General features: G+C 31.2%; 1 pseudogene; it reads left to right on the top strand.

Moving 5' to 3' along the window:
* Nucleotides 1–9,541: 9,541 nt before the first annotated feature.
* LOC112684587 lies at nucleotides 9,542–13,197 on the top strand (annotated as a pseudogene).
* The last annotated feature ends 507 nt before the right edge of the window (nucleotides 13,198–13,704 follow it).

Below are 13,704 nucleotides of genomic sequence, written 5' to 3'. Positions count from 1 at the left end.
TTCTTTGGTCGTGTACACTTAAGTAACAATGTAGGCAATGCCGTCTATTCTAAATACGAACCCATGATCCTAGACTAACGAAGACTCCGAAAAATATGATTCACATATTTATATTTTAACTTATTGGCGTAACCTATATCAATTAAGTATTATTTGTCGGAATTCATAATAGATATAGCGTAGTTTGCGAAAGAGCATCTAACAAAAAGGTAAAAATGCCAGATCACGTTTGTTTTATGAACTGGAAGGAAGATGCTATCGCAAAGAGTTATAGAAAAAGCACGGAATAAAATATGTTAAACTTCTTGGTAATGACTTCATCATATTATTTTATGTAAATATAGGTATACGTACGAGGGATGATTTCATACATCTGGTATTCCTCGATATTTTATAAATGGGATCATAAAAATCAAGACCAAGAATAAGGGGCCTGTATTTTAACTATAATTTTATTTGAGTTAAATGTAATTTATTCTAAAATATTTGATAAAAAATAAATCATATTTTGTTATAGCAAAAATAAAATAAAATAATGTTTTACGTATAAAAACTTATTGCGATAACATCTAGAATCTAAATTTGTTTGACTGCAAAAATACAAATCATAAATAAAAATTGAAACTATCTTACAAGAATATATGAGATTCAAGGAGTAATATTAAATACTAAATAGAAAAGGGAATAGGTACTAATACACCACAATATTAAATACAATTTTAAATGTATGTTTACTTATATTTATAAATTTTAATTTATCAAATGTAGAAATGAGCCTAAAAATATTGTAGGCACCCTCTGAAATACTGATCTGCAATGGCACCCACAGGATTTTTTTTCGTGGAGGGGGACCTCTCCGTCAAGGTAAAAATATAACAAATTTTACAATTAACAAAATTATGCGAATCCTTAATATATTTTGACTTAAATAATAGCTTTGATAATAGAATAGACTATTCTATAATCAATGATACTAGGTATTCATTACTAGCTCTTTATATTTCAAACTTGTAAAATTTGTAAATTTTAACCTAGACATCGGAGAAAATGTCGGGGGGGTAACAACCCCTTAACCCGCTTCCCCTGCGTGCGCCACTGCTGGTCTGCATACGCCTGGATGTAGCATGATATAAAATAATACTTAATTTGCATAATTTTATTTATATTAATAAGCGATGGTGACAGTTACAACCCCTTACTCCCCCCCCCCCTCTCCCTGCGTGCACCACTGATTACAATATTCTTGGTTATAATTTATAGTACTCCAAACTAAAAAGAAATCAAAACGATGGAGTTTTTGCAAAAGAACACTTACAAATAGATTTTTTTGAGTATAATTATGTTTTGTAAACAAATATTGTAAAAGTCCAACTTACCTACTTTAAATAATTTGTCAATAAGTATTTTATGTATTCATAGGTCGCCTGCTAGTGATAGACCCAAATTTTTTACTAGTCTAAATGATATTATTTAAAATTTTAAAATTATGGAAATAGGTTTGTAATAATAATTGGTGATATAAATTTAAATATTGTAGGAGTTGATGTTACTGATTATGAATATCTAGATATGCTTTATGAACATGGTTTTAGGTAATTTATAAACGTATTTACTAGAGCACCAATAGGTTTTAAACATTCTTGTCCGGACCATATTTTTATTAAAGAGATAAACAAACAAAACGAGAAAATAAAGACTGAAGTTATTCAAACAAGTATAACAGACCATTTTTTTATTGTACTAAATATTGAAATTGCAAATAAAATAATTAAGACTGAAAATATACAAAAATCAATCAACTATATTAAATTATAATAATTATTCGAAAAAGAACTATGACAGGAAGTATATATGAATATATGTATAATATTACTGACTTAAACACCTGCGTAGGTTTATTAACTGTTAAAGAAAACAATATCATTGTATAGCCGGGTAATACTTGATTTTGCGAGTAACCAACGTTTTCGAGTAATGGGTACCCATCATCCAAAATGTTGGGCACTCGATAGCTTTTAATACACGTAAATGGACAACCTAAGACCTAGCTGCTTGGAGTAAATTAGTATTACATTATAATTATACAATTATGCGAATAAGAAATATTATCTGATAGTTATAAATTATAATACACACTTATAAATATATAAGGAATACAAAAAACAAAATTGTATGTCAGAGTAACGAAAATAAAAATGCATAGGTCGGACCGCTAAATAATAATAATATGGTTTTACCGTTAATACGCTGAACGCCCACTGACGAAAAAACTCATTGGTTTAATATTATATAATATGACTATTATAATGTGATAAAATTGTTATTAATATTTTTCAATAATAAATAAATCATTTTTCCAAAAAACTAGTAAATACATTAGAAAATTTCAAAACTTTTGTTTGCGCCATCAAAAAATTGCCGCCTGGGCAGCTAACCACACGTTCAAAAGTTGACTGAAATCAACTTCACGGTAACATATGGTTAGTGAGATTACTTGTGATTTATCGTACGGTATACCTTGATGTAACAACATGGTTCAGCCAATCAGAGGTAATTATTTTAAAATACACGGTACGGTGAAGTGTGAACCCGGCTTAACGCACGTTCATTTTACCGCGACTAAATGACGCGACACCAATAACCATCGTCAGCATTCAAACTACATCGTTTTGTTTTTTACTCTTTGCAAACCGGTTAATGTTGATGTGAACGTTTCATATTATTATTATTACCACTAATTTGTGAACACGGCATAAAACAATTCGTTCAATATGTCGTCAATAATGTTTGATACACCGATGATGAAAGATGAGTTAGTATAGCCCATTTAACATAACGAACATCATCCGTGTATGTGTACGCGCAGTGGCGTAATTGTGGTGGTGCAATGGGGGGGGGGGGGGGGGGTTTCCCCCCTGAAAATTTTTTGGGGGATAAAAGTATAATTTTGCTCCCCCCCCCCCCAGTTAATCCAACAGTACGAATAGCACCTTTTATTAATGAACTCTTATGGATAAGAGTACATGCTACCAAAAATTTATGTTTATCTAAACCATGAAACGAGTTAAAAGACTTATGTAAAATCAAAGAATTAGACATAGTGTAAAAATACATACAGTAAAAATATGTTTTAACTGGTGAGGGGGAGGGGTGTCAGGGTTCTGGTAATAATAAATATATTATATTGCCTCCCCCTAGGTTTTTTCTCAGTTACGCCACTGTGTACGCGTGTGTTATTACTAATAGCCTGTGAGCTTGATCAGGACGACTTAATAGTAAAGTTTTTGTCAATTCGTCCCGCAAGGGCGGCTCCAAGGGAGGGCCCTAAGCCCCCCCTCCCTCAAGCCATTACCGTATTTATAAAAAAAATGAATATTTTTAACAAAAAATGCATATTATACTATGAACTATTATGAACTGTTATCACAAGTATGTAGATAAAGCCATAGAGGTATGATGGTGTATATTAGGACGTTGCGATACTATTGATACCAATAAAGTATCGAAACTTTTCTTTCGATACAAGTACTTTTTGTATCGATACCATGGTTTCGATACTTTAATCGATAAAAAAATACTGGTATCAATTGAATAGTACCGAATCGTTTACTAACCGTCATATTGGTTAAAAATCAAATTTTTTTCGCAGCAGGGTCGCGGAAAGAATAAAAAAGGAAAGAAAATCTCTTCAAATGAAGACATTGGCAACACTAAGCGTAATAACTTGCTTTGATATAATAACGGGAAGCATCAGGATTTTCAAAATAAATTTGAATGAGAAACAGTGCACCTATGTTATGAATAACAAGTATTTTGCTATATTGATCCTTCTATTCACGCACATGCTATAGAAAAATTGTTAGAAATATTTGAAAATAAATAAATAGAAACGAAATTCAAGAAAGGGTGAATAGAAACTATTAAACCAACGACATACCTTAGTATTAAGTCTGTTAATGTTTTTTTTATGATTAAAATAAATTATTGTACCTAAATAAAAACTTCTACATTTAAATAATATTTCGCGACACACGGATTAACACAACGCGACGGAAACAACGATGATAATCTATGTCCAATGTTATTCGTCTTATTCTATTTGCGTTTGTTAAATCATTTAATTCATAAAAATTACATTTTTTATCATACTATCAAGATTATATGAGTATTAATAATAATAAAATTTTTTTTTTTTTTTTTTATTTATTTATTGAAGAAATCTACAATCTATACATATAATTTTTTTTGTATAATAAGTAGGTTTGATAAGTGACAGAAAAAAAAATAAAACAGATAACATGGTTCATGAGATTAGGGAGGATACCCAGTGGTAACACCCTATAAATGACAGAATAACAATGAAGAAAAAATATATATATATAAACATTTTTTTTTTTTTTTTGGTTTGGAGGTGTTACCTGTTTACGACCTCCAGCACTTATTAAGCTTACTTACTATAGAAGAAGATCTCTACACCATTGCCTTTTAAGTCTACGGCGCGGGTCATTAGGGAGTGTTTTCGTTGATAATTTAGAGATTAGTGGATTTGTATGTTGTTGAAGTTTGTTGTGAAGTCTGGTGTAGTATAGTTTTGAGATTTGGTTAAGATTTTGGATTTTAAGATCTTTGTGGAGGTTATTGTTGGTTAAATACCAGGGTGCAGATGTGACTAGGCGAAGGCATATTGATTGGAATGCTTGGATTGTACGGGTGTTTGAGGGTTTAGCGGCTCCCCATAAGTGAATGCCATAAGTCCATAATGGCCTGAGTAAGGACTTATAGATTAGTAGTTTGGTATTTATATTCATTTTAGATTTAAGTAATGGTCTTAGGAGGTGGAGTCGGGTATTAAGGGCTTTTCGTTTGGCTTTTAGGTGAGGATTCCAGGTAAGTTTACTGTCGAGGATGAGACCAAGATATTTAACTTCTGAGTAGGAGGAAATTGAGATGTTGTTCATTGTGACTGAGGGGCAAAAGCCTTTTTTTAGGGTGAATGTAATGAAGGAGGACTTGGATTCATTAATTTTGATCTTCCATCTTTTTGTCCAGAGGTTAATTATGTTGAGGTGTCTTTGTAACATACTAGAAACAGTGATTGGGTTTTCATTGCAGGCCACAATTGCTGTATCATCCACGTAGGAACCGAGTTCGGTGAAGGAAGTTTTAGGAATGTCATGCGTAAAGATATTGTATAAGAAGGGAGCAATATCGCTGCCTTAGGGAACTCCGGCTAAGATGTTAAAGTAGTTTGAGTGGCTCGAGTTCTGGCGTACGACAAAAGTACGATCGCTCAAATATGATTTAATCAAAAGGAAGTATGGGGCAGGCAGAAATTTTTGAAGTTTGAAAAGTAGGCCATCAAACCAGACTCTATCAAACGCTTGTGCAACGTCTAAAAAGACGGCAGCGTAGTAGTGTTTTTTCTCTAGAGAAACTGAGATGGTGTCAACTACTCTATGGAGTTGGTGAATGGTAGAGTGATTGGGTCTGAATCCAAATTGAGTGTCGGGGATAACTTTTGCCGTAACAGCTAGTGGAATAAACCTTTTTAATAGGATTTTTTCGAATACTTTAGATAATGTAGGGAGTAAACTTATAGGGCGATAAGAAGTTACTTTTTCGGGAGGTTTGTTGGGTTTTGGAATCATTATTATCTCTGAAAATTTCCAGGTTAGGGGGTAATAGGATAAACGCAGCATTGCGTTATAAATATAGGAAAGTAATATGATTACTTTTTTGGGTAGGTTTTTGGCAGTACAATTTGTAATTCGATCAAACCCGGGGGCTTTTCTGTTGTGGAGTTTTTTAATAATAAATTCGATTTCACCAGGACTTGTGTGCTTAGCTGGGAGTGAGACGGGTAATGCAGACTCTAAGGAATGTGAGACAATTTGACTTTGAGTGGGATTTAGAGTTATGTCATGTGGAGTGAAAGTTTGGGATAGATGTTGGCCAAATAGGTTTGCTTTTTCTATGTCAGAGACCACCCATGAATTATCTTCTTTACGGAGGGGAGATGAAGTTGAGACAGTTTTTAGGATTTTTTTTGTCGTTTTCCAAAGACAGGAGTTATGAGTTGTTAAGTTTTGGATATTTTGTTGATAAGTGACGGAGTTGTGTTGTTGGAGTGCTTTCCTAAGTTTGTTATTTAGTTGGTTGTAAGTATGTTTGTCGATGGGGTATTTGTGCCTTTGCCAACGGGATCTTGCTTTTCGTTTTTCTCGGAGAAGATATTTTATATGATTTGGAAGTAGGTTATTGGGGTGAATTGTGGTTGGTGTTGTTGCTAAGTGTGTACATTCTTGGATATCTGAAGTGAGCTTTTGGATAGTATTATCAATGTCTTCGCTTGATTTTAAGGAAGGGTTGAGTTGTGTACGAGTTTCGATGAGTTGTTGGAAAGTTGGCCAATCTATTTTTCCAAGATTTTGAGGATTTGTGGAGGAGTTTGAACAGGGAATTTCGAGGTCGAGTATGACTGGTGTGTGGTCGGATGACAGGTCATTTGTGTTGGAGGTAATAGTAATGGAATTACTTGGTACTCTGGCGATGACGATATCGAGGATATCTGGGCGGCGGTTTTGATGTGTTGGCCAATAGGTGGGGTTAGAGGGGGGTATTATTTTTATGTTGGAGTTATTTATTGAGTTATAAAGGATTCTGCCTCTTGGGTTGGTTGAGTGGCAGCCCCAAGAAGAGTGTTTGGCATTAAGGTCTCCGGCGACAATGAAGTACTTACCTAAAGATTCGAAGTAATTTATGAAATTGTTTGAGTTAATTTTAGGTCCTGGAGGGCAGTAGATGGAGGAGAAGGACAGATAAAGATGTTTGTTGACAGAAACTTGGATGCTTGTTGCTTGGAGATATGTTTCGCTAATAGACGGAAGAAGGGAGTGTGTTAAGTTATTTTTAACTAGGATCACCGATCCAGCGTGAGCAGTGGAGTCAGGGTGATTACTTTGATAAACTTTGTATCCAAGAATTTTAATAGATATTGTCGGGGTTAGGTGGGATTCGGATATCATTGCTATGTCTATGTTATGAATATTGAGGGCTGCCTGAAGTTCAAGTTTGTGGGGTATAATGCCGTTTGCGTTCCATGTAAGTAATCTAAGTTTAAAACTAGTTTCCATTGTTGGTACTTAGTTTATTGATTAGTGATGTAAGAAGTGTTATAGGGGAGAGATTAGAGTTTTAAATTCGGATATGAAAGTTGTAAGTTGGCTTGTTAATAGTTGATCGGAGGGTGGGTCATTTATGTGGCTTGATTTTAGCTTATTTAAATTGTTACCTTTAACTGCTTGTGAAAAAGATAAGTGCTGGGTGTCGATGGGTTCGTTTAGAGATCTTGCAGGAGCATTGAATGAATGTGATGTTCCTGGAGGAGGTTGGCTGATGGGTTGGACTTGAGGGGTGTCGGAGTTTTCTGTTATTAGTCTTGAGATGGTGGTCGGTTGTTGTTTTTTACGGAAACGTTGGAGGTCTTTGTAGACAGTACATCCTCTGTAGTTAGCCGGATGGGCCTTGCTGCAAAGAGCGCATTTTGCGAGTAGGTTCTTGGATTTAGAGCATTGGTCCGAGGTATGGTTCTCGCCACAATGGACGCATTTAGGCAGGTGGTTGCAATATGATTTTGTGTGACCATACTGTTGACAGCGATGGCATTGGACTAGGTCTCGTCTGATGTGTGGGGCTTCAAATTTGACTTTAGTGAAACATATATTGTTTATGTTGAAAATGTCTTTGTTGTTTGGGGATGGGTTGAGGTCTACAAAGAATAGTGGAAGGGGCTCTTTTGTTTGAGATTTTAGTATGTTAGTTACATTTTTTACCAGAAAACCGTGTTTTTCTATTTCTTCTTTAATGTAATCAGTAGGGATTGTATGATGCATATACCTGACTACGACTCTGTAGGATTTTTCCTCGTGTATTTGATACGTGTGGTATTCAAGTTTGTGCTCATTGAACAATGTTATAGCGGCGCGGTAGGAACTGGCTGAGTGAAGATTTATTTTTATATTTTTTGAATTGGATTTGCAAAGGAAGCCTTCGGTTTTCGTTATTTGTTCCAGGTTTTTACACAGAGTGATGAAATTAATCGGAGATGTTAAGAAAATTGGTGGTGGAGGGGGTGTTGGTGGAGGTGACTCGTTGATTTCTGCGTTAACTTCGAGATCCATACTATCTACGTTGGTATCGAGTAGAGAGTAGCGGTTTGGTGAGGAGAAATTTGACGGCTCGTTTGTTTTTTTTGTGCGAGGTGAGGTAGTATTATTAGGTGACCTAATGCGTTTGTTGTTGTCAACATTATTCCATTCTTGGTTGTTAACTGAAGTGGCCGACGGAGAGGTTACGTCCTGCGTCGTGTGAGAAGCAGTTTTCGTGATAATTATCGGAAATAATTTCGATTTGTTTTTAAGTTTATTTGTGTCTGAGTTGTTTCGTTGCATGGTGGTTGATAAGTTGTAGGTATCGGCCTACAACCGATTTGGCGACGGTGGTGACGGTATTAGATTATTTTTATTTAGACGAGTATGGAAATTATACGGCAAAAGATGATAATTAAACTGAATAATACGGTTTGATTTAGTACTCATTAATTTAATGAGCGATAAGCGAAGGGCGATAGTGAGCGTGCACGACGATCCACAGACGTGTGCTACGGACAACTTTCCGTGCGAGACTATACGATAACATTAACGAGCGCGAAGCGTGTGTACGCTATGGCGGTCGACGCTGAACTGAATAATAAAATATAAATAAAAAAACTAAGCCTTTTTTTGACGTAATTCTCTTATCGCGATTGAGAAGTATTTATAAATATTATTTATTAGTGCAAGACATAATTTTTTAATATTTAATCCATATTTCAAATAACAATACATTGTTTTTATATTTGTACATGGTTATTTCTAACATGCGCTATAATCTAATAGTATTAGTAAAATTGTATTGAAACTTAAATATAAGAGTGTTTAAAAACTATTACAACTTTAACAAACCTCAGTATTCCATCGGTTAATGTTTTAAAATAAATTATTGTAAATAAAAAACATTTAAATTTAAATAATATTTTTTGGTGGCATACCGCGACGGGAGCAACGATGAGACAGATAATCTATGTTCAATATTACTTGTCTTATTCTATTCACGTTTGTTAAATATTTTTCTTTGATTATTAAAAGGTCATCGAGAATCATTCCATAGCGTAAGAGCATTTTATTCAAACCAAACAGGTCCGTTATCTTTGACGTTGCATTATTGTATTTCAGTAAATCGAAACTCACTTTCATATTTTTCGTCTTTCCGACGAAATAGCCACCAGGTTTAAGTATTTGTGCTTGAAATATATACAATCCAAAATGTACACTAATTATTTGAATCTTTCGTGGAATTTAAGTATGTGTTTTAAATTGTTAAAATTCTAAGACGAATTGCATAACATTGTCCTTGTATTTGAAGGTGTTCCGAGCCATGATCAACAATACAGTCACTGTTCATCAATATTATTTTCATACGTCGCCTATCAATTGGAATAATGATGACTCTGGAACGGGACGCAAGGGCGATCATACAGGGCAAACAGGCATACTCTGTCCAAAATGCAAAACTGCCGGCTCCAATTTAGAGTTATTTTTAAGTAATATCATACATAGCACATGCCTAATGAAACAAGTAATCTATACTGTTATTATGTTATAGGTAGCTTATAAACGGTTTTTGCAATGTTAGCGATGTTATCATATAATCAAAGTGATTTCTGCCGAAGAAAATAAATACAAACCACCTCCAATTCCAAAAGAAGTTAGTAATATTGATTTATGGATCACCTATTATAATGTTATTTCAGTTGGTTGGAAATTGCGAGTTAATAGCTATTAAAATGGTTTCCTTTAAAAATATTGTTAAAACTATTAATAACGACACTGGTTTTCACAATATCCAATGGTATTACTAAACTTCTAATGTTACATAAAACTATGTGAATTCTGTAGTTATATTGGTTAATGTGACTTTGACTTACCTCATGAAATGGTTGTAGTAGGTTGTTTGTATTTCTTGGTGTACTTCAATTTCATAACTAGAGCTCGGATTTATATGCATTTGCATGTTTGTACTAAGTGTATGCACGTCTATGGAGGTTTAAAATTAAAACTGATTTGCTAGTTAATTAACTATGTGATTAATTTAAGTAAAAAATTGGTTGAGATTTATAAAAATAATATTACCTAAACTAACAGAAAATATTAAACATTATAAAAATACTTTTGGTACAGATTTTTCTTAACCTGAATAATTATGTGATTGGTCAAGAATTGGCCAAGAAAGTGTTGGCTGTGGCTGTATATAATCATTGTAAACGTATTATTTACAATATTACTGGGCAACAAAAAAAATGATTTGATTGACCAACCCTTACTTAATAACATGCAAAACTCTAGAGGTAACTGAAGGATTTTTGTATTAAACATTTTTTTTATTATCATTAACCACTTATAATACAATTTTAAACTTTTAAATATGGTAATATATTTATAGAGGAATATTAAATAATTTAATTTAAAAATTGTACATATAAATTTTATTTACCTACCTACTATTTTCAATATTTGCACGATGTAAAATTAAAAATATTATTTTGTTTTGTGTATAATATCTGGTGTAATGAAAATGTAGTAAATTAGACAAAGAGATCAGTAAAAAGCTGGTAAAACTAGTTTTATAAGATTTTTTCTTTGGTTTTTTGATATAATATGTGTCTGATTCAGACACTGATGAATCAAAAATATAATTTGTAGGACATTTTTAATAATTTAGTAACATTTTTTACAAATCTTAAAAAGAAAAATATTATAAAAATATATATTTTTAAGACATAGTTAATTTTGACTAAATTGTTTAAGTAATTTTTTGATAGCATTTTTATGATTTTAGAATTCTTTTTTTATTTATACGTGTAAATATAAATAAAATAATTTTAGTTGTGTACCTAATCAAGTTGAAAATATTTAAGTAATATTGTAACTTAATATTTTATTTTAGAACATTTTACTGTCAATCATACATTAGGAATACTATAATTGGATGGTAAAAAATTAGTCAAAATGAAGATAAAATTACTATTTAATTACTACATTTGAAGACACACTTTTAGAAAAAAGTAACATTATATTGCTAGAACCAACAGAATGTGGTTCGAATTTTTTTTAAAAATGTTTAATTTTGTATAGTTAATATTTATAATATTATTAATTACTATAATTATTATTTTTAGGAAAAACATTGTTAGCACAATTTATAGCGAAGCAATTAGATGTACCATTTGCAATCTGTGATTGTACTAATTTAACTCAAGTCGGCTATGTCGGAGAGGATAGGTATTGAATGTGTAATGGGAAAATTACTACAAGCTGCTAATCATGATGTTGAAAAAGCTCAGACAGTTAATGTATACTTAAATACTTATAAATAAGTTGAATCTATATAAACAACATTTTTTTATAAGATTGGTAAATTGATTAGAAGCTATAACATAATAACAGTATAGATTACTTGTTTCATTAGGCATGTGCTATGTATGATATAACTTTAAAAGAACTATAAATTGGAGCCGGCAGTTTTGCATTTTGGACAGAGTATGCCTGTTTGCCCTGTATGATCGCCCTTGCGTACCGTTCCAGAATCATCATTATTCCAATTGATAGGCGATGTATGGAAAGAACATTGATGAACAGTGTCTGTATTGTTGACCATGGCTCGTAACACCTTCAAATACAAGGACAATGTAAGCTTTATTCTTTAATAATATACATTTAATTTTAAGATAATATATTTATTAAATAGTTTTAAATTATAAACTTATTTTAATGAAATTTTTTTTTAGGTATTGTTTTCTTAGATGAAATGAACAAAATTGGTGTATTCCCTGGAATTCATTAACTGAAAGATATTGGAGGTGAAGGATTTTAACAAGGAATGTTAAAGGTGAAATTATTTTTCATTTAATATACATGCTAAGTTTATTATTTTGAAATTGATTAGATTTTTTCTATTTAAAGAATAATTTATCTAGATTAATTATTGATATTTATATTAATATTCATTAACTGATTTTAATTATTATTTATTGAACTTATCATTTTCATTAGTATTCATATTTCATTCAAAGTTTTTGCTATTTAAAAGCTGATTGTTTTCATATAATAAACTTGTTTTAGTATATTTTGAGTTCAATAGCAACAGCTAGTGAAATTTAATGAAAATGAGTATGAATTATCATGTACTCAAATTATGAATGTTACATTTTTACTGTAATTAACACAACATTTTAGGATGAAGCAATGCACTTTTAATTTTTATATATTTTTTAATTTATGATATTTCCCTTTCTATTCAGTTCTTACCTTCTTAATTATAATTTAATCTGACAATATCCTGAAGAAAATTATGTTAATTTATCACTCTACCATAATTCATCTTTCTATAGTTTTACTGCTTTTACTGTCTTTTACTAATTTCTAATTTGTGCCAATACACTAGCTTGAAGTCACTTTTACCATAAAAAATGTTTAAAAGAAATTGTTGACCTTAGGCTTGCACAAAACGGATTGTGTATTTCAGTATTTATTTTTCATTTGTCATTAATTTATGAACATTTTTTCCACATGAAAATGTATAAAATAATATGACATTTTTGAATTGTTCATATTTATTGAAAAATTTAATTTATATAGATGTTGGAGGGTACTGTTGTTGATATACCAGAAAAAAATAACAGAAAACTTTGCATTGAAACAGTACAAGTAGATACTATTAATATTTTGTTTGTTGCTTCTGGTGCATTTACAAGTCTTGATAGACTTAAGTATGGTTGCTATAAGTCGCAGAACAAATTAGAATGTAAGGGGTATTTAGCTTTAAGTATGTTATTTTAAATTTAGGTTTATTTATTTTTTATTCTTCAGAGTCTAGGATTTGGAGTAGGCATTGATACTACAATGGGAAGTAGACGAGCTGCTGCTGAAGCTGATCGTACAGATTCATTAATTTCTTACACATATATCGAAAAGAAAAAATGCTGAATGAGATGGATTGTTGAAAAAAGTAGAACCAAGGAATTTCATTCAATTTGGAATGATACCTGTAATTAATTATTCATTTATTATCTAAACGTTCTAAACTTTAAAATAGTAGAAAATCTTGCACTCAGATTACTTTTTGTATTGGTTTTATTTAACTATATAAAACTATTTCAAATGTTATCATAATTAAATTTAATATTTTTATTTTATCATTTTATATTTAAAAAAGTATTTTATTTTATAAGTTGAATTAAATGGTTTTATAGTTTGAAAATTTAAGTTATACATTGTGTATATATTTAACAATTGATTCTTTATGTTTCAATGTAAATAACTTATATTCAATTACAGTATAATGATAATAAATCAAAAAAATAAAATAAAAAATTAACTATATTATTTTAAAATACAATCTTTCAAAATTAACTGTCAACATTTGGAATACAACTTTTCAATCATAAAATAATTGTAGTGTTTAAAACAAAATTTATAAATTAAATTTCAATTTATTTGAATTGGTATTTGTTTTTTTTTATTATTAAATAAATTTTTGTGTTAATCTACATGATTATCTAACCTAACCCCTTTTCATTTTTTTTGTTACTAAAGTATTCATTTTTAT

This window comes from Sipha flava, unplaced genomic scaffold (genome assembly GCF_003268045.1).
Source record: "Sipha flava isolate LNK unplaced genomic scaffold, YSA_version1 105_pilon_pilon, whole genome shotgun sequence".
Classification (NCBI taxonomy): domain Eukaryota; kingdom Metazoa; phylum Arthropoda; class Insecta; order Hemiptera; family Aphididae; genus Sipha; species Sipha flava.
Note: the sequence above shows the minus strand (reverse complement) of the source record. Positions and strands in the feature narration are given on the sequence as shown.